At 46.9% G+C, this 20,205-nt stretch overlaps 7 non-coding genes across 7 annotated transcripts; all 7 read left to right on the top strand.

The window, feature by feature from the left end:
- The first annotated feature begins 2,352 nt into the window (after nucleotides 1-2,352).
- Nucleotides 2,353-2,425, top strand: TRNAS-UGA (transfer RNA serine (anticodon UGA)). Its single transcript has one exon. It is a non-coding gene; the product is annotated as a tRNA-Ser (tRNA).
- Nucleotides 2,426-7,267: 4,842 nt separating this feature from the next.
- Nucleotides 7,268-7,340, top strand: TRNAS-UGA (transfer RNA serine (anticodon UGA)). Its single transcript has one exon. It is a non-coding gene; the product is annotated as a tRNA-Ser (tRNA).
- A 1,325-nt stretch (nucleotides 7,341-8,665) lies between these two features.
- Nucleotides 8,666-8,738, top strand: TRNAS-UGA (transfer RNA serine (anticodon UGA)). Its single transcript has one exon. It is a non-coding gene; the product is annotated as a tRNA-Ser (tRNA).
- Nucleotides 8,739-10,532: 1,794 nt separating this feature from the next.
- TRNAS-UGA (transfer RNA serine (anticodon UGA)) lies at nucleotides 10,533-10,605 on the top strand. Its single transcript has one exon. It is a non-coding gene; the product is annotated as a tRNA-Ser (tRNA).
- A 3,193-nt stretch (nucleotides 10,606-13,798) lies between these two features.
- TRNAS-UGA (transfer RNA serine (anticodon UGA)) lies at nucleotides 13,799-13,871 on the top strand. Its single transcript has one exon. It is a non-coding gene; the product is annotated as a tRNA-Ser (tRNA).
- A 2,725-nt stretch (nucleotides 13,872-16,596) lies between these two features.
- On the top strand, nucleotides 16,597-16,669 carry TRNAS-UGA (transfer RNA serine (anticodon UGA)). The gene has a single exon. It is a non-coding gene; the product is annotated as a tRNA-Ser (tRNA).
- A 1,796-nt stretch (nucleotides 16,670-18,465) lies between these two features.
- On the top strand, nucleotides 18,466-18,538 carry TRNAS-UGA (transfer RNA serine (anticodon UGA)). Its single transcript has one exon. It is a non-coding gene; the product is annotated as a tRNA-Ser (tRNA).
- The last annotated feature ends 1,667 nt before the right edge of the window (nucleotides 18,539-20,205 follow it).

Genomic DNA, 20,205 nt, shown 5'->3' on the forward strand with positions numbered 1-20,205 from the left:
TTCTTCTCGTCTATTCCTTAACGAGGGTCTCGAATCCGGCAACACTGATGCCTTCAGGTAGCATATGTGGGTTTATTGACCAGTTGCCTTCACCCGAAAAGATCACGTTCTCGTGACGCCTGCGGCAAAAAAGACGTTCCACGTCCGCCGCCATGGTCTGTGAGTGGGGGCGCTGGCTAACACTCCCAGGGTTCTACTAGTAAAATAAATACCCAAGAAAGTGGATGGGGAAACGCCGCCGCGGTAGCTCAATTGGTAGAGCATCGCACGCGACATGCGTAGGTTGTGGGTTCGGTTCCCACCTGCGGCAAGTCGTTTTTTCATCCACTTTAATTTCCATTAATTAATCATTACTTAATTTCATTTATTAGGCACATGCAATGTCCCCTATGTTGTACTTGGTGTCAGTGTTTGTTGGCTTCTCATTATATGACTAATAAATATCGGGTCCCTCGGTTAACCCCCTTTCTTCTCGTCTATTACTTAACGAGGGTCTCGAATCCGGCAACATTGATGCCTTCAGGTAGCATATGTGGGTTTATTGACCAGTTGCCTTCACCCGAAAAGATCACGTTCTCGTGACGCCAGCGGCAAAAAAGACGTTCCACGTCCGCCGCCATGGTCTGTGAGTGGGGGCGCTGGCTAACACTCCCAGGGTTCTCCTAGTACAAATAAATACCCAAGAAAGTGGATGCGGAAACGCCGCCGCGGTAGCTCAATTGGTAGAGCATCGCACGCGACATGCGAAGGTTTTGGGTTCGGTTCCCACCTGCGGCAAGTTGTTTTTTCATCCACTTTATTTCCATTAATTAATCATTACTTTATTTCATTTATTAAGCACATGCAATTTCCCCTATGTTGTACTTGGTGTCAGTGTTTGTTGGCTTCTCATTATATGACTAATAAATATCGGGTCACTCGGTTAACCCCCGTTCTTCTCGTCTATTACTTAACGAGAGTCTCGAATCCGGCAACACTGATGCCTTCAGGTAGCATATGTGGGTTTATTGACCAGTTGCCTTCACCCGAAAAGATCACGTTCTCGTGACGCCTGCGGCAAAAAATACGTTCCACGTCCGCCGCCATGGTCTGTGAGTGGGGGCGCTGGCTAACACTCTCAGGGTTCTACTAGTACAAATAAATACCCCAGAAAGTGGATGGGGAAACGCCGCCGCGGTAGCTCAATTGGTAGAGCATCGCACGCGACATGCGAAGGTTGTGGGTTCGGTTCCCACCTGCGGCAAGTTGCTTTTTCATCCACTTTAATTTCCATTAATTATTCATTACTTTTTTTCATTTATTAGGCACATGCAATTTCCCCTATGTTGTACTTGGTGTCAGTGTTTGTTGGCTTCTCATTATGTGACTAATAAATATCGGGTCCCTCGGTTAACCCCCTTTCTTCTCGTCTATTACTTAACGAGGGTCTCGAATCCGGCACCCGCCGTGGTTGCTCAGTGGCTATGGTGTTGGGCTGCTGAGCACGGGGTCGCGGGATCGAATCCCGGCCACGGCGGCCGCATTTCGATGGGGGCGAAAGGCGAAAACACCCGTGTGCTTTGATTTAGGTGCACGTTAAAGAACCCCAGGTGGTCAAAATTTCCGGAGTCCTCCACTACGGCGTGCCTCATAATCAGAAAGTGGTTTTGGCACGTAAAACCCCAAATATTATTATCTCGAATCCGGCAACATTGATGCCTTCAGGTAGCATATGTGGGTTTATTGACCAATTGCCTTCACCCGAAAAGATCACGTTCTCGTGACGCCTGCGGCAAAAAAGACGTTCCACGTTCGCCGCCATGGTCTGTGAGTGGGGGCGCTGGCTAACACTCCCAGGGTTCTACTAGTACAAATAAATACCCAAGAAAGTGGATGGGGAAACGCCGCCGCGGTAGCTCAATTGGTAGAGCATCGCACGCGACATGCGAAGGTTGTGGGTTCGGTTCCCACCTGCGGCAAGTTGTTTTTTCATCCACTTTAATTTCCATTAATTATTCATTACTTAATTTCATTTATTAGGCACATGCAATTTCCCCTATGTTGTACTTGGTGTCAGTGTTTGTTGGCTTCTCATTATATGACTAATAAATATCGGGTCCCTCGATTAACCCCCTTTCTTCTCGTCTATTACTTAACGAGGGTCTCGAATCCGGCAACATTGATGCCTTCATGTAGCATATGTGGGTTTATTGACCAGTTGCCTTCACCCGAAAAGTTCACGTTCTCGTGACGCCAGCGGCAAAAAAGACGTTCCACGTCCGCCGCCATGGTCTGTGAGTGGGGGCGCTGGCTAACACTCCCAGGGTTCTACTAGCACAAATAAATACCCAAGAAGGTGGATGGGGAAACGCCGCCGCGGTAGCTCAATTGGTAGAGCATCGCACGTGACATGCGAAGGTTGTGGGTTCGGTTCCCACCTGCGGCAAGTTGTTTTTTCATCCACTTTATTTCCATTAATTAATCATTACTTTATTTCATTTATTAAGCACATGCAATTTCCCCTATGTTGTACTTGGTGTCAGTGTTTGTTGGCTTCTCATTATATGACTAATAAATATCGGGTCACTCGGTTAACCCCCGTTCTTCTCGTCTATTACTTAACGAGGCTCTCGAATCCGGCAACACTGATGCCTTCAGGTAGCATATGTGGGTTTATTGACCAGTTGCCTTCACCCGAATTGATCACGTTCTCGTGACGCCTGCGGCAAAAAAAGACGTTCCACGTCCGCCGCCATGGTCTGTGAGTGGGGGCGCTGGCTAACACTCCCAGGGTTCTACTAGTAAAATAAATACCCAAGAAAGTGCATGGGGAAACGCCGCCGCGGTAGCTCAATTGGTAGAGCATCGCACGCGACATGCGAAGGTTGTGGGTTCGGTTCCCACCTGCGGCAAGTTGTTTTTTCATCCCCTTTAATTTCCATTAATTAATCACTGCTTAATTTCATTTATTAAGCACATGCAATTTGCCCTATGTTGTACTTGGTGTCAGTGTTTGTTGGCTTCTCATTATATGACTAATAAATATCGGGTCCCTCGGTTAACCCCCTTTCTTCTCGTCTATTACTTAACGAGGGTCTCGAATCCGGCAACATTGATGCCTTCAGGTAGCATATTGGGGTTTATTGACCAGTTGCCTTCACCCGAAAAGATCACGTTCTCGTGACGCCTGCGGCAAAAAATACGTTCCACGTCCGCCGCCATGGTCTGTGAGTGGGGGCGCTGGCTAACACTCCCAGGGTTCTACTAGTACAAATAAATACCCAAGAAAGTGGATGGGGAAACGCCGCCGCGGTAGCTCAATTGGTAGAGCATCGCACGCGACATGCGAAGGTTGTGGGTTCGGTTCCCACCTGCGGCAAGTTGTTTTTTCATCCACTTTAATTTCCATTAATTATTCATTACTTTTTTTCATTTATTAAGCACATGCAATTTTCCCTATGTTGTACTTGGTGTCAGTGTTTGTTGGCTTCTCATTATGTGACTAATAAATATCGGGTCCCTCGGTTAACCCCCTTTCTTCTCGTCTATTACTTAACGAGGGTCTCGAATCCGGCACCCGCCGTGGTTGCTCAGTGGCTATGGTGTTGTGCTGCTGAGCACGGGGTCGCGGGATCGAATCCCGGCCACGGCGGCCGCATTTCGATGGGGGGGAAAGGCGAAAACACCCGTGTGCTTTGATTTAGGTGCACGTTAAAGAACCCCAGGTGGTCAAAATTTCCGAAGTCCTCCACTACGGCGTGCCTCATAATCAGAAAGTGGTTTTGGCACGTAAAACCCCAAATATTATTATCTTGAATCCGGCAACATTGATGCCTTCAGGTAGCATATGTGGGTTTATTGAACAATTGCCTTCACCCGAAAAGATCACGTTCTCGTGACGCCTGCGGCAAAAAAGACGTTCCACGTTCGCCGCCATGGTCTGTGAGTGGGGGCGCTGGCTAACACTCCCAGGGTTCTACTAGTACAAATAAATACCCAAGAAAGTGGATGGGGAAACGCCGCCGCGGTAGCTCAATTGGTAGAGCATCGCACGCGACATGCGAAGGTTGTGGGTTCGGTTCCCACCTGCGGCAAGTTGTTTTTTCATCCACTTTAATTTCCATTAATTAATCATTACTTAATTTCATTTATTAAGCACATGCAATTTCCACTATGTTGTACTTGGTGTCAGTGTTTGTTGGCTTCTCATTATATGACTAATAAATATCGGGTCCCTCGATTAACCCCCTTTCTTCTCGTCTATTACTTAACGAGGGTCTCGAATCCGGCAACATTGATGCCTTCATGTAGCATATGTGGGTTTATTGACCAGTTGCCTTCACCCGAAAAGATCACGTTCTCGTGACGCCAGCGGCAAAAAAGACGTTCCACGTCCGCCGCCATGGTCTGTGAGTGGGGGCGCTGGCTAACACTCCCAGGGTTCTACTAGCACAAATAAATACCCAAGAAAGTGGATGGGGAAACGCCGCCGCGCTAGCTCAATTGGTAGAGCATCGCACGTGACATGCGAAGGTTGTGGGTTCGGTTCCCAACTGCGGCAAGTTGTTTTTTCATCCACTTTAATTTCCATTAATTATTCATTAATTTATTTCATTTATTAAGCACATGCAATTTCCCCTATGTTGTACTTGGTGTCAGTGTTTGTTGGCTTCTCATTATATGACTAATAAATATCGGGTCCCTCGGTTAACCCCCTTTCTTCTCGTCTATTACTTAACGAGGGTCTCGAATCCGGCAACATTGATGCCTTCAGGTAGCATATGTGGGTTTATTGACCAGTTGCCTTCACCCGAAAAGATCACGTTCTCGTGACGCCTGCGGCAAAAAAGACGTTCCACGCCCGCCGCCATGGTCTGTGAGTGGGGGCGCTGGCTAACACTCCCAGGGTTCTACTAGTACAAATAAATACCCAAGAAAGTGGATGGGGAAACGCCGCCGCGGTAGCTCAATTGGTAGAGCATCGCACGCGACATGCGAAGGTTGTGGGTTCGGTTCCCACATGCGGCAAGTTGTTTTTTCATCCACTTTATTTCCATTAATTAATCATTACTTTATTTCATTTATTAAGCACATGCAATTTCCCCTATGTTGTACTTGGTGTCAGTGTTTGTTGGTTTCTCATTATATGACTAATAAATATCGGGTCACTCGGTTAACCCCCGTTCTTCTCGTCTATTCCTTAACGAGGGTCTCGAATCCGGCAACACTGATGCCTTCAGGTAGCATATGTGGGTTTATTGACCAGTTGCCTTCACCCGAAAAGATCACGTTCTCGTGACGCCTGCGGCAAAAAAGACGTTCCACGTCCGCCGCCATGGTCTGTGAGTGGGGGCGCTGGCTAACACTCCCAGGGTTCTACTAGTAAAATAAATACCCAAGAAAGTGGATGGGGAAACGCCGCCGCGGTAGCTCAATTGGTAGAGCATCGCACGCGACATGCGTAGGTTGTGGGTTCGGTTCCCACCTGCGGCAAGTTGTTTTTTCATCCACTTTAATTTCCAATAATTAATCACTGCTTAATTTCATTTATTAGGCACATGCAATTTCCCCTATGTTGTACTTGGTGTCAGTGTTTGTTGGCTTCTCATTATATGACTAATAAATATAGGGTCCCTCGGTTAACCCCCTTTCTTCTCGTCTATTACTTAACGAGGGTCTCGAATCCGGCAACATTGATGCCTTCAGGTAGCATAATGGGGTTTATTGACCAGTTGCCTTCACCCGAAAAGATCACGTTCTCGTGACGCCTGCGGCAAAAAAGACGTTCCACGTCCGCCGCCATGGTCTGTGAGTGGGGGCGCTGGCTAACACTCCCAGGGTTCTACTAGTACAAATAAATACCCAAGAAAGTGGATGGGGAAACGCCGCCGCGGTAGCTCAATTGGTAGAGCATCGCACGCGACATGCGAAGGTTGTGGGTTCGGTTCCCACCTGCGGCAAGTTGTTTTTTTCATCCACTTTAATTTCCATTTATTTTTCATTACTTAATTTCATTTATTAAGCACATGCAATTTCCCCTATGTTGTACTTGGTGTCAGTGTTTGTTGGCTTCTCATTATATGACTAATAAATATCGGGTCCCTCGGTTAACCCCCTTTCTTCTCGTCTATTACTTAACGAGGGTCTCGAATCCGGCAACATTGATGCCTTCAGGTAGCTTATTGGGGTTTATTGACCAGTTGCCTTCACCCGAAAAGATCACGTTCTCGTGACGCCTGCGGCAAAAAAGACGTTCCACGTCCGCCGCCATGGTCTGTGAGTGGGGGCGCTGGCTAACACTCCCATGGTTCTACTAGTACAAATAAATACCCAAGAAAGTGGATGGGGAAACGCCGCCGCGGTAGCTCAATTGGTAGAGCATCGCACGCGACATGCGAAGGTTGTGGGTTCGGTTCCCACCTGCGGCAAGTTGTTTTTTCATCCACTTTAATTTCCATTTTTAATCATTACTTTATTTCATTTATTAAGCACATGCCATTTCCCCTATGTTGTACTTGGTGTCAGTGTTTGTTGGCTTCTCATTATATGACTAATAAATATCGGGTCTCTCGGTTAACCCCCTTTCTTCTCGTCTATTACTTAACGAGGGTCTCGAATCCGGCAACATTGATGCCTTCAGGTAGCATATGTGGGGTTTATTGACCAGTTGCCTTCACCCGAAAAGATCACGTTCTCGTGACGCCTGCGGCAAAAAAGACGTTCCACGTCGCCGCTATGGTCTGTGAGTGGGGGCGCTGGCTAACACTCCCAGGGTTCTACGAGTACAAATAAATACCCAAGAAAGTGGATGGGGAAACGCCGCCGCGGTAGCTCAATTGGTAGCGCATCGCACGCGACATGCGACGGTTGTGGGTTCGGTTCCCACCTGCGGCAAGTTGTTTTTTCATCCACTTTAATTTCCATTAATTATTCATTACTTTATTTCATTTATTAAGCACATGCAATTTCCCCTATGTTGTACTTGGTGTCACTGTTTGTTGGCTTCTCATTATATGACTAATAAATATCGGGTCCCTCGGTTAACCCCCTTTCTTCTCGTCTATTACTTAACGAGGGTCTCGAATCCGGCAACATTGATGGCTTCAGGTAGCATATGTGGGTTTATTGACCAGTTGCCTTCACCCGAAAAGATCACGTTCTCGTGACGCCAGCGGCAAAAAAGACGTTCCACGTCCGCCGCCATGGTCTGTGAGTGGGGGCGCTGGCTAACACTCCCAGGGTTCTACTAGCACAAATAAATACTCAAGAAAGTGGATGGGGAAACGCCGCCGCGGTAGCTCAATTGGTAGAGCATCGCACGTGACATGCGAAGGTTGTGGGTTCGGTTCCCACCTGCGGCAAGTTGTTTTTTCATCCACTTTAATTTCCATTAATTATTCATTAATTTATTTCATTTATTAAGCACATGCAATTTCCCCTATGTTGTACTTGGTGTCAGTGTTTGTTGGCTTCTCATTATATGACTAATAAATATCGGGTCCCTCGGTTAACTCCCTTTCTTCTCGTCTATTACTTAACGAGGGTCTCGAATCCGGCAACATTGATGCCTTCAGGTAGCATATGTGGGTTTATTGACCAGTTGCCTTCACCCGAAAAGATCACGTTCTCGTGACGCCTGCGGCAAAAAAGACATTCCACGCCCGCCGCCATGGTCTGTGAGTGGGGGCGCTGGCTAACACTCCCAGGGTTATACTAGTACAAATAAATACCCAAGAAAGTGGATGGGGAAACGCCGCCGCGGTAGCTCAATTGGTAGAGCATCGCACGCGACATGCGAAGGTTGTGGGTTCGGTTCCCACCTGCAGCAAGTTGTTTTTTCATCCACTTTATTTCCATTAATTAATCATTACTTTATTTCATTTATTAAGCACATGCAATTTCCCCTATGTTGTACTTGGTGTCAGTGTTTGTTGGCTTCTCATTATATGACTAATAAATATCGGGTCACTCGGTTAACCCCCGTTCTTCTCGTCTATTACTTAACGAGGGTCTCGAATCCGGCAACACTGATGCCTTCAGGTAGCATATGTGGGTTTATTGACCAGTTGCCTTCACCCGAAAAGATCACGTTCTCGTGACGCCTGCGGCAAAAAAGACGTTCCACGTCCGAGCCATGGTCTGTGAGTGGGGGCGCTGGCTAACACTCCCAGGGTTCTACTAGTAAAATAAATACCCAAGAAAGTGGATGGGGAAACGCCGCCGCGGTAGCTCAATTGGTAGAGCATCGCACGCGACATGCGTAGGTTGTGGGTTCGGTTCCCACCTGCGGCAAGTTGTTTTTTCATCCACTTTAATTTCCATTAATTAATCACTGCTTAATTTCATTTATTAAGCACATGCAATTTCCCCTATGTTGTACTTGGTGTCAGTGTTTGTTTGCTTCTCATTATATGACTAATAAATATCGGGTCCCTCGGTTAACCCCGTTTCTTCTCGTCTATTACTTAACGAGGGTCTCGAATCCGGCAACATTGATGCCTTCAGGTAGCATATTGGGGTTTATTGACCAGTTGCCTTCACCCGAAAAGATCACGTTCTCGTGACGCCTGCGGCAAAAAAGACGTTCCACGTCCGCCGCCATGGTCTGTGAGTGGGGGCGCTGGCTAACACTCCCAGGGTTCTACTAGCACAAATAAATACCTAAGAAAGTGGATGGGGAAACGCCGCCGCGGTAGCTCAATTGGTAGAGCATCGCACGTGACATGCGAAGGTTGTGGGTTCGGTTCCCAACTGCGGCAAGTTGTTTTTTCATCCACTTTACTTTCCATTAATTATTCATTAATTTATTTCATTTATTAAGCACATGCAATTTCCCCTATGTTGTACTTGGTGTCAGTGTTTGTTGGCTTCTCATTATATGACTAATAAATATCGGGTCCCTCGGTTAACCCCCTTTCTTCTCGTCTATTACTTAACGAGGGTCTCGAATCCGGCAGCATTGATGCCTTCAGGTAGCATATGTGGGTTTATTGACCAGTTGCCTTCACCCGAAAAGATCACGTTCTCGTGACGCCTGCGGCAAAAAAGACGTTCTACGCCCGCCGCCATGGTCTGTGAGTGGGGGCGCTGGCTAACACTCCTAGGGTTCTACTAGTACAAATAAATACCCAAGAAAGTGGATGGGGAAACGCCGCCGCGGTAGCTCAATTGGTAGAGCATCGCACGCGACATGCGAAGGTTGTGGGTTCGGTTCCCACCTGCGGCAAGTTGTTTTTTCATCCACTTTATTTCCATTAATTATTCATTACTTTATTTCATTAATTAAGCACATGCAATTTCCCCTATGTTGTACTTGGTGTCAGTGTTTGTTGGTTTCTCATTATATGACTAATAAATATCGGGTCACTCGGTTAACCCCCGTTCTTCTCGTCTATTACTTAACGAGGGTCTCGAATTCGGCAACATTGATGCCTTCAGGTAGCTTATTGGGGTTTATTGACCAGTTGCCTTCACCCGAAAAGATCACGTTCTCGTGACCCCTGCGGCAAAAAAGACGTTCCACGTCCGCCGCCATGGTCTGTGAGTGGGGGCGCTGGCTAACACTCCCATGGTTCTACTAGTACAAATAAATACCCAAGAAAGTGGATGGGGAAACGCCGCCGCGGTAGCTCAATTGGTAGAGCATCGCACGCGACATGCGAAGGTTGTGGGTTCGGTTCCCACCTGCGGCAAGTTGTTTTTTCATCCACTTTAATTTCCATTAATTAATCATTACTTTATTTCATTTATTAAGCACATGCCATTTCCCCTATGTTGTACTTGGTGTCAGTGTTTGTTGGCTTCTCATTATATGACTAATAAATATCGGGTCTCTCGGTTAACCCCCTTTCTTCTCGTCTATTACTTAACGAGGGTCTCGAATCCGGCAACATTGATGCCTTCAGGTAGCATATGTGGGGTTTATTGACCAGTTGCCTTCACCCGAAAAGATCACGTTCTCGTGACGCCTGCGGCAAAAAAGACGTTCCACGTCGCCGCCACGGTCTGTGAGTGGGGGCGCTGGCTAACACTCCCAGGGTTCTACGAGTACAAATAAATACCCAAGAAAGTGGATGGGGAAACGCCGCCGCGGTAGCTCAATTGGTAGCGCATCGCACGCGACATGCGACGGTTGTGGGTTCGGTTCCCACCTGCGGCAAGTTGTTTTTTCATCCACTTTAATTTCCATTAATTATTCATTACTTTATTTCATTTATTAAGCACATGCAATTTCCCCTATGTTGTACTTGGTGTCACTGTTTGTTGGCTTCTCATTATATGACTAATAAATATCGGGTCCCTCGGTTAACCCCCTTTCTTCTCGTCTATTACTTAACGAGGGTCTCGAATCCGGCAACATTGATGGCTTCAGGTAGCATATGTGGGTTTATTGACCAGTTGCCTTCACCCGAAAAGATCACGTTCTCGTGACGCCAGCGGCAAAAAAGACGTTCCACGTCCGCCGCCATGGTCTGTGAGTGGGGGCGCTGGCTAACACTCCCAGGGTTCTACTAGCACAAATAAATACTCAAGAAAGTGGATGGGGAAACGCCGCCGCGGTAGCTCAATTGGTAGAGCATCGCACGTGACATGCGAAGGTTGTGGGTTCGGTTCCCACCTGCGGCAAGTTGTTTTTTCATCCACTTTAATTTCCATTAATTATTCATTAATTTATTTCATTTATTAAGCACATGCAATTTCCCCTATGTTGTACTTGGTGTCAGTGTTTGTTGGCTTCTCATTATATGACTAATAAATATCGGGTCCCTCGGTTAACCCCCTTTCTTCTCGTCTATTACTTAACGAGGGTCTCGAATCCGGCAACATTGATGCCTTCAGGTAGCATATGTGGGTTTATTGACCAGTTGCCTTCACCCGAAAAGATCACGTTCTCGTGACGCCTGCGGCAAAAAAGACATTCCACGCCCGCCGCCATGGTCTGTGAGTGGGGGCGCTGGCTAACACTCCCAGGGTTATACTAGTACAAATAAATACCCAAGAAAGTGGATGGGGAAACGCCGCCGCGGTAGCTCAATTGGTAGAGCATCGCACGCGACATGCGAAGGTTGTGGGTTCGGTTCCCACCTGCGGCAAGTTGTTTTTTCATCCACTTTATTTCCATTAATTAATCATTACTTTATTTCATTTATTAAGCACATGCAATTTCCCCTATGTTATACTTGGTGTCAGTGTTTGTTGGCTTCTCATTATATGACTAATAAATATCGGGTCACTCGGTTAACCCCCGTTCTTCTCGTCTATTACTTAACGAGGGTCTCGAATCCGGCAACACTGATGCCTTCAGGTAGCATATGTGGGTTTATTGACCAGTTGCCTTCACCCGAAAAGATCACGTTCTCGTGACGCCTGCGGCAAAAAAGACGTTCCACATCCGCCGCCATGGTCTGTGAGTGGGGGCGCTGGCTAACACTCCCAGGGTTCTACTAGTAAAATAAATACCCAAGAAAGTGGATGGGGAAACGCCGCCGCGGTAGCTCAATTGGTAGAGCATCGCACGCGACATGCGTAGGTTGTGGGTTCGGTTCCCACCTGCGGCAAGTTGTTTTTTCATCCACTTTATTTCCATTAATTATTCATTACTTTATTTCATTAATTAAGCACATGCAATTTCCCCTATGTTGTACTTGGTGTCAGTGTTTGTTGGTTTCTCATTATATGACTAATAAATATCGGGTCACTCGGTTAACCCCCGTTCTTCTCGTCTATTACTTAACGAGGGTCTCGAATCCGGCAACACTGATGCCTTCAGGTAGCATATGCGGGTTTATTGACCAGTTGCCTTCACCCGAAAAGATCACGTTCTCGTGACGCCTGCGGCAAAAAAGACGTTCCACGTCCGCCGCCATGGTCTGTGAGTGGGGGCGCTGGCTAACACTCCCAGGGTTCTACTAGTAAAATAAATACCCAAGAAAGTGGATGGGGAAACGCCGCCGCGGTAGCTCAATTGGTAGAGCATCGCACGCGACATGCGTAGGTTGTGGGTTCGGTTCCCACCTGCGGCAAGTTGTTTTTTCATCCACTTTAATTTCCATTAATTAATCACTGCTTAATTTCATTTATTAAGCACATGCAATTTCCCCTATGTTGTACTTGGTGTCAGTGTTTGTTGGCTTCTCATTATATGACTAATAAATATCGGGTCCCTCGGTTAACCCCCTTTCTTCTCGTCTATTACTTAACGAGGGTCTCGAATCCGGCAACATTGATGCCTTCAGGTAGCATATTGGGGTTTATTGACCAGTTGCCTTCACCCGAAAAGATCACGTTCTCGTGACGCCTGCGGCAAAAAAGACGTTCCACGTCCGCCGCCATGGTCTGTGAGTGGGGGCGCTGGCTAACACTCCCAGGGTTCTACTAGTACAAATAAATACCCAAGAAAGTGGATGGGGAAACGCCGCCGCGGTAGCTCAATTGGTAGAGCATCGCACGCGACATGCGAAGGTTGTGGGTTCGGTTCCCACCTGCGGCAAGTTGTTTTTTTCATCCACTTTAATTTCCATTAATTTTTCATTACTTAATTTCATTTATTAAGCACATGCAATTTCCCCTATGTTGTACTTGGTGTCAGTGTTTGTTGGCTTCTCATTATATGACTAATAAATATCGGGTCCCTCGGTTAACCCCCTTTCTTCTCGTCTATTACTTAACGAGGGTCTCGAATCCGGCAACATTGATGCCTTCAGGTAGCTTATTGGGGTTTATTGACCAGTTGCCTTCACCCGAAAAGATCACGTTCTCGTGACCCCTGCGGCAAAAAAGACGTTCCACGTCCGCCGCCATGGTCTGTGAGTGGGGGCGCTGGCTAACACTCCCATGGTTCTACTAGTACAAATAAATACCCAAGAAAGTGGATGGGGAAACGCCGCCGCGGTAGCTCAATTGGTAGAGCATCGCACGCGACATGCGAAGGTTGTGGGTTCGGTTCCCACCTGCGGCAAGTTGTTTTTTCATCCACTTTAATTTCCATTAATTAATCATTACTTTATTTCATTTATTAAGCACATGCCATTTCCCCTATGTTGTACTTGGTGTCAGTGTTTGTTGGCTTCTCATTATATGACTAATAAATATCGGGTCTCTCGGTTAACCCCCTTTCTTCTCGTCTATTACTTAACGAGGGTCTCGAATCCGGCAACATTGATGCCTTCAGGTAGCATATGTGGGGTTTATTGACCAGTTGCCTTCACCCGAAAAGATCACGTTCTCGTGACGCCTGCGGCAAAAAAGACGTTCCACGTCGCCGCCATGGTCTGTGAGTGGGGGCGCTGGCTAACACTCCCAGGGTTCTACGAGTACAAATAAATACCCAAGAAAGTGGATGGGGAAACGCCGCCGCGGTAGCTCAATTGGTAGCGCATCGCACGCGACATGCGACGGTTGTGGGTTCGGTTCCCACCTGCGGCAAGTTGTTTTTTCATCCACTTTAATTTCCATTAATTATTCATTACTTTATTTCATTTATTAAGCACATGCAATTTCCCCTATGTTGTACTTGGTGTCACTGTTTGTTGGCTTCTCATTATATGACTAATACATATCGGGTCCCTCGGTTAACCCCCTTTCTTCTCGTCTATTACTTAACGAGGGTCTCGAATCCGGCAACATTGATGGCTTCAGGTAGCATATGTGGGTTTATTGACCAGTTGCCTTCACCCGAAAAGATCACGTTCTCGTGACGCCAGCGGCAAAAAAGACGTTCCACGTCCGCCGCCATGGTCTGTGAGTGGGGGCGCTGGCTAACACTCCCAGGGTTCTACTAGCACAAATAAATACTCAAGAAAGTGGATGGGGAAACGCCGCCGCGGTAGCTCAATTGGTAGAGCATCGCACGTGACATGCGAAGGTTGTGGGTTCGGTTCCCACCTGCGGCAAGTTGTTTTTTCATCCACTTTAATTTCCATTAATTATTCATTAATTTATTTCATTTATTAAGCACATGCAATTTCCCCTATGTTGTACTTGGTGTCAGTGTTTGTTGGCTTCTCATTATATGACTAATAAATATCGGGTCCCTCGGTTAACCCCCTTTCTTCTCGTCTATTACTTAACGAGGGTCTCGAATCCGGCAACATTGATGCCTTCAGGTAGCATATGTGGGTTTATTGACCAGTTGCCTTCACCCGAAAAGATCACGTTCTCGTGACGCCTGCGGCAAAAAAGACATTCCACGCCCGCCGCCATGGTCTGTGAGTGGGGGCGCTGGCTAACACTCCCAGGGTTATACTAGTACAAATAAATACCCAAGAAAGTGGATGGGGAAACGCCGCCGCGGTAGCTCAATTGGTAGAGCATCGCACGCGACATGCGAAGGTTGTGGGTTCGGTTCCCACCTGCGGCAAGTTGTTTTTTCATCCACTTTATTTCCATTAATTAATCATTACTTTATTTCATTTATTAAGCACATGCAATTTCCCCTATGTTGTACTTGGTGTCAGTGTTTGTTGGCTTCTCATTATATGACTAATAAATATCGGGTCACTCGGTTAACCCCCGTTCTTCTCGTCTATTACTTAACGAGGGTCTCGAATCCGGCAACACTGATGCCTTCAGGTAGCATATGTGGGTTTATTGACCAGTTGCCTTCACCCGAAAAGATCACGTTCTCGTGACGCCTGCGGCAAAAAAGACGTTCCACATCCGCCGCCATGGTCTGTGAGTGGGGGCGCTGGCTAACACTCCCAGGGTTCTACTAGTAAAATAAATACCCAAGAAAGTGGATGGGGAAACGCCGCCGCGGTAGCTCAATTGGTAGAGCATCGCACGCGACATGCGTAGGTTGTGGGTTCGGTTCCCACCTGCGGCAAGTTGTTTTTTCATCCACTTTAATTTCCATTAATTAATCACTGCTTAATTTCATTTATTAAGCACATGCAATTTCCCCTATGTTGTACTTGGTGTCAGTGTTTGTTGGCTTCTCATTATATGACTAATAAATATCGGGTCCCTCGGTTAACCCCCTTTCTTCTCGTCTATTACTTAACGAGGGTCTCGAATCCGGCAACATTGATGCCTTCAGGTAGCATATTGGGGTTTATTGACCAGTTGCCTTCACCCGAAAAGATCACGTTCTCGTGACGCCTGCGGCAAAAAAGACGTTCCACGTCCGCCGCCATGGTCTGTGAGTGGGGGCGCTGGCTAACACTCCCAGGGTTCTACTAGTACAAATAAATACCCAAGAAAGTGGATGGGGAAACGCCGCCGCGGTAGCTCAATTGGTAGAGCTTCGCACGCGACATGCGAAGGTTGTGGGTTCGGTTCCCACCTGCGGCAAGTTGTTTTTTCATCCACTTTAATTTCCATTAATTAATCATTACTTTATTTCATTTATTAAGCACATGCAATTTCCCCTATGTTGTACTTGGTGTCAGTGTTTGTTGGCTTCTCATTATATGACTAATAAATATCGGGTCACTCGGTTAACCCCCGTTCTTCTCGTCTATTACTTAACGAGGGTCTCGAATCCGGCAACACTGATGCCTTCAGGTAGCATATGTGGGTTTATTGACCAGTTGCCTTCACCCGAAAAGATCACGTTCTCGTGACGCCTGCGGCAAAAAAGACGTTCCACGTCCGCCGCCATGGTCTGTGAGTGGGGCGCTGGCTAACACTCCCAGGGTTCTACTAGTAAAATAAATACCCAAGAAAGTGGATGGGGAAACGCGGCCGCGGTAGCTCAATTGGTAGAGCATCGCACGCGACATGCGTAGGTTGTGGGTTCGGTTCCCACCTGCGGCAAGTTGTTTTTTCATCCACTTTAATTTCCATTAATTAATCACTGCCTAATTTCATTTATTAAGCACATGCAATTTCCCCTATGTTGTACTTGGTGTCAGTGTTTGTTGGCTTCTCATTATATGACTAATAAATATCGGGTCCCTCGGTTAACCCCCTTTCTTCTCGTCTATTACTTAACGAGGGTCTCGAATCCGGCAACATTGATGCCTTCAGGTAGCATATTGGGGTTTATTGACCAGTTGCCTTCACCCGAAAAGATCACGTTCTCGTGACGCCTGCGGCAAAAAAGACGTTCCACGTCCGCCGCCATGGTCTGTAAGTGGGGGCGCTGGCTAACACTCCCAGGGTTCTACTAGTACAAATAAATACCCAAGAAAGTGGATGGGGAAACGCCGCCGCGGTAGCTCAATTGGTAGAGCATCGCACGCGACATGCGAAGGTTGTGGGTTCGGTTCCCACCTGCGGCAAGTTGTTTTTTCATCCACTTTAATTTCCATTAATTATTCATTACTTTATTTCATTTATTAAGCACATGCAATTTCCCCTATGTTGTACTTGGTGTCACTGTTTGTTGGCTTCTCATTATATGACTAATAAATATCGGGTCCCTCGGTTAACCCCCTTTCTTCTCGTCTATTACTTAACGAGGGTCTCGAATCCGGCAACATTGATGCCTTCAGGTAGCATATGTGGGTTTATTGACCAGTTGCCTTCACCCGAAAAGATCACGTTCTCGTGACGCCAGCGGCAAAAAAGACGTTCCACGTCCGCCGCCATGGTCTGTGAGTGGGGGCGCTGGCTAACACTCCCAGGGTTCTACTAGCACAAATAAATACCCAAGAAAGTGGATGGGGAAACGCCGCCGCGTTAGCTCAATTGGTAGAGCATCGCACGTGACATGCGAAGGTTGTGGGTTCGGTTCCCACCTGCGGCAAGTTGTTTTTTCATCCACTTTAATTTCCATTATATATTCATTAATTTATTTCATTTATTAAGCACATGCAATTTCCCCTATGTTGTACTTGGTGTCAGTGTTTGTTGGCTTCTCATTATATGACTAATAAATATCGGGTCCCTCGGTTAACCCCCTTTCTTCTCGTCTATTACTTAACGAGGGTCTCGAATCCGGCAACATTGATGCCTTCAGGTAGCATATTGGGGTTTATTGACCAGTTGCCTTCACCCGAAAAGATCACGTTCTCGTGACGCCTGCGGCAAAAAAGACGTTCCACGTCCGCCGCCATGGTCTGTGAGTGGGGGCGCTGGCTAACACTCCCAGGGTTCTACTAGTACAAATAAATACCCAAGAAAGTGGATGGGGAAACGCCGCCGCGGTAGCTCAATTGGTAGAGCATCGCACGCGACATGCGAAGGTTGTGGGTTCGGTTCCCACCTGCGGCAAGTTGTTTTTTTCATCCACTTTAATTTCCATTAATTTTTCATTACTTAATTTCATTTATTAAGCACATGCAATTTCCCCTATGTTGTACTTGGTGTCAGTGTTTGTTGGCTTCTCATTATATGACTAATAAATATCGGGTCCCTCGGTTAACCCCCTTTCTACTCGTCTATTACTTAACGAGGGTCTCGAATCCGGCAACATTGATGCCTTCAGGTAGCTTATTGGGGTTTATTGACCAGTTGCCTTCACCCGAAAAGATCACGTTCTCGTGACCCCTGCGGCAAAAAAGACGTTCCACGTCCGCCGCCATGGTCTGTGAGTGGGGGCGCTGGCTAACACTCCCATGGTTCTACTAGTACAAATAAATACCCAAGAAAGTGGATGGGGAAACGCCGCCGCGGTAGCTCAATTGGTAGAGCATCGCACGCGACATGCGAAGGTTGTGGGTTCGGTTCCCACCTGCGGCAAGTTGTTTTTTCATCCACTTTAATTTCCATTAATTAATCATTACTTTATTTCATTTATTAAGCACATGCCATTTCCCCTATGTTGTACTTGGTGTCAGTGTTTGTTGGCTTCTCATTATATGACTAATAAATATCGGGTCTCTCGGTTAACCCCCTTTCTTCTCGTCTATTACTTAACGAGGGTCTCGAATCCGGCAACATTGATGCCTTCAGGTAGCTTATGTGGGGTTTATTGACCAGTTGCCTTCACCCGAAAAGATCACGTTCTCGTGACGCCTGCGGCAAAAAAGACGTTCCACGTCGCCGCCATGGTCTGTGAGTGGGGGCGCTGGCTAACACTCCCAGGGTTCTACGAGTACAAATAAATACCCAAGAAAGTGGATGGGGAAACGCCGCCGCGGTAGCTCAATTGGTAGCGCATCGCACGCGACATGCGACGGTTGTGGGTTCGGTTCCCACCTGCGGCAAGTTGTTTTTTCATCCACTTTAATTTCCATTAATTATTCATTACTTTATTTCATTTATTAAGCACATGCAATTTCCCCTATGTTGTACTTGGTGTCACTGTTTGTTGGCTTCTCATTATATGACTAATAAATATCGGGTCCCTCGGTTAACCCCCTTTCTTCTCGTCTATTACTTAACGAGGGTCTCGAATCCGGCAACATTGATGGCTTCAGGTAGCATATGTGGGTTTATTGACCAGTTGCCTTCACCCGAAAAGATCACGTTCTCGTGACGCCAGCGGCAAAAAAGACGTTCCACGTCCGCCGCCATGGTCTGTGAGTGGGGGCGCTGGCTAACACTCCCAGGGTTCTACTAGCACAAATAAATACTCAAGAAAGTGGATGGGGAAACGCCGCCGCGGTAGCTCAATTGGTAGAGCATCGCACGTGACATGCGAAGGTTGTGGGTTCGGTTCCCACCTGCGGCAAGTTGTTTTTTCATCCACTTTAATTTCCATTAATTATTCATTAATTTATTTCATTTATTAAGCACATGCAATTTCCCCTATGTTGTACTTGGTGTCAGTGTTTGTTGGCTTCTCATTATATGACTAATAAATATCGGGTCCCTCGGTTAACCCCCTTTCTTCTCGTCTATTACTTAACGAGGGTCTCGAATCCGGCAACATTGATGCCTTCAGGTAGCATATGTGGGTTTATTGACCAGTTGCCTTCACCCGAAAAGATCACGTTCTCGTGACGCCTGCGGCAAAAAAGACATTCCACGCCCGCCGCCATGGTCTGTGACTGGGGGCGCTGGCTAACACTCCCAGGGTTATACTAGTACAAATAAATACCCAAGAAAGTGGATGGGGAAACGCCGCCGCGGTAGCTCAATTGGTAGAGCATCGCACGCGACATGCGAAGGTTGTGGGTTCGGTTCCCACCTGCGGCAAGTTGTTTTTTCATCCACTTTATTTCCATTAATTAATCATTACTTTATTTCATTTATTAAGCACATGCAATTTCCCCTATGTTGTACTTGGTGTCAGTGTTTGTTGGCTTCTCATTATATGACTAATAAATATCGGGTCACTCGGTTAACCCCCGTTCTTCTCGTCTATTACTTAACGAGGGTCTCGAATCCGGCAACACTGATGCCTTCAGGTAGCATATGTGGGTTTATTGACCAGTTGCCTTCACCCGAAAAGATCACGTTCTCGTGACGCCTGCGGCAAAAAAGACGTTCCACATCCGCCGCCTTGGTCTGTGAGTGGGGGCGCTGGCTAACACTCCCAGGGTTCTACTAGTAAAATAAATACCCAAGAAAGTGGATGGGGAAACGCCGCCGCGGTAGCTCAATTGGTAGAGCATCGCACGCGACATGCGTAGGTTGTGGGTTCGGTTCCCACCTGCGGCAAGTTGTTTTTTCATCCACTTTAATTTCCATTAATTAATCACTGCTTAATTTCATTTATTAAGCACATGCAATTTCCCCTATGTTGTACTTGGTGTCAGTGTTTGTTGGCTTCTCATTATATGACTAATAAATATCGGGTCCCTCGGTTAACCCCCTTTCTTCTCGTCTATTACTTAACGAGGGTCTCGAATCCGGCAACATTGATGCCTTCAGGTAGCATATTGGGGTTTATTGACCAGTTGCCTTCACCCGAAAAGATCACGTTCTCGTGACGCCTGCGGCAAAAAAGACGTTCCACGTCCGCCGCCATGGTCTGTGAGTGGGGGCGCTGGCTAACACTCCCAGGGTTCTACTAGTACAAATAAATACCCAAGAAAGTGGATGGGGAAACGCCGCCGCGGTAGCTCAATTGGTAGAGCATCGCACGCGACATGCGAAGGTTGTGGGTTCGGTTCCCACCTGCGGCAAGTTGTTTTTTCATCCACTTTAATTTCCATTAATTAATCATTACTTTATTTCATTTATTAAGCACATGCAATTTCCCCTATGTTGTACTTGGTGTCAGTGTTTGTTGGCTTCTCATTATATGACTAATAAATATCGGGTCACTCGGTTAACCCCCGTTCTTCTCGTCTATTACTTAACGAGGGTCTCGAATCCGGCAACACTGATGCCTTCAGGTAGCATATGTGGGTTTATTGACCAGTTGCCTTCACCCGAAAAGATCACGTTCTC

The sequence above is a fragment of the Dermacentor albipictus genome, chromosome 3 (assembly GCF_038994185.2).
Source record: "Dermacentor albipictus isolate Rhodes 1998 colony chromosome 3, USDA_Dalb.pri_finalv2, whole genome shotgun sequence".
Taxonomy (NCBI): Eukaryota; Metazoa; Arthropoda; class Arachnida; order Ixodida; family Ixodidae; genus Dermacentor; species Dermacentor albipictus.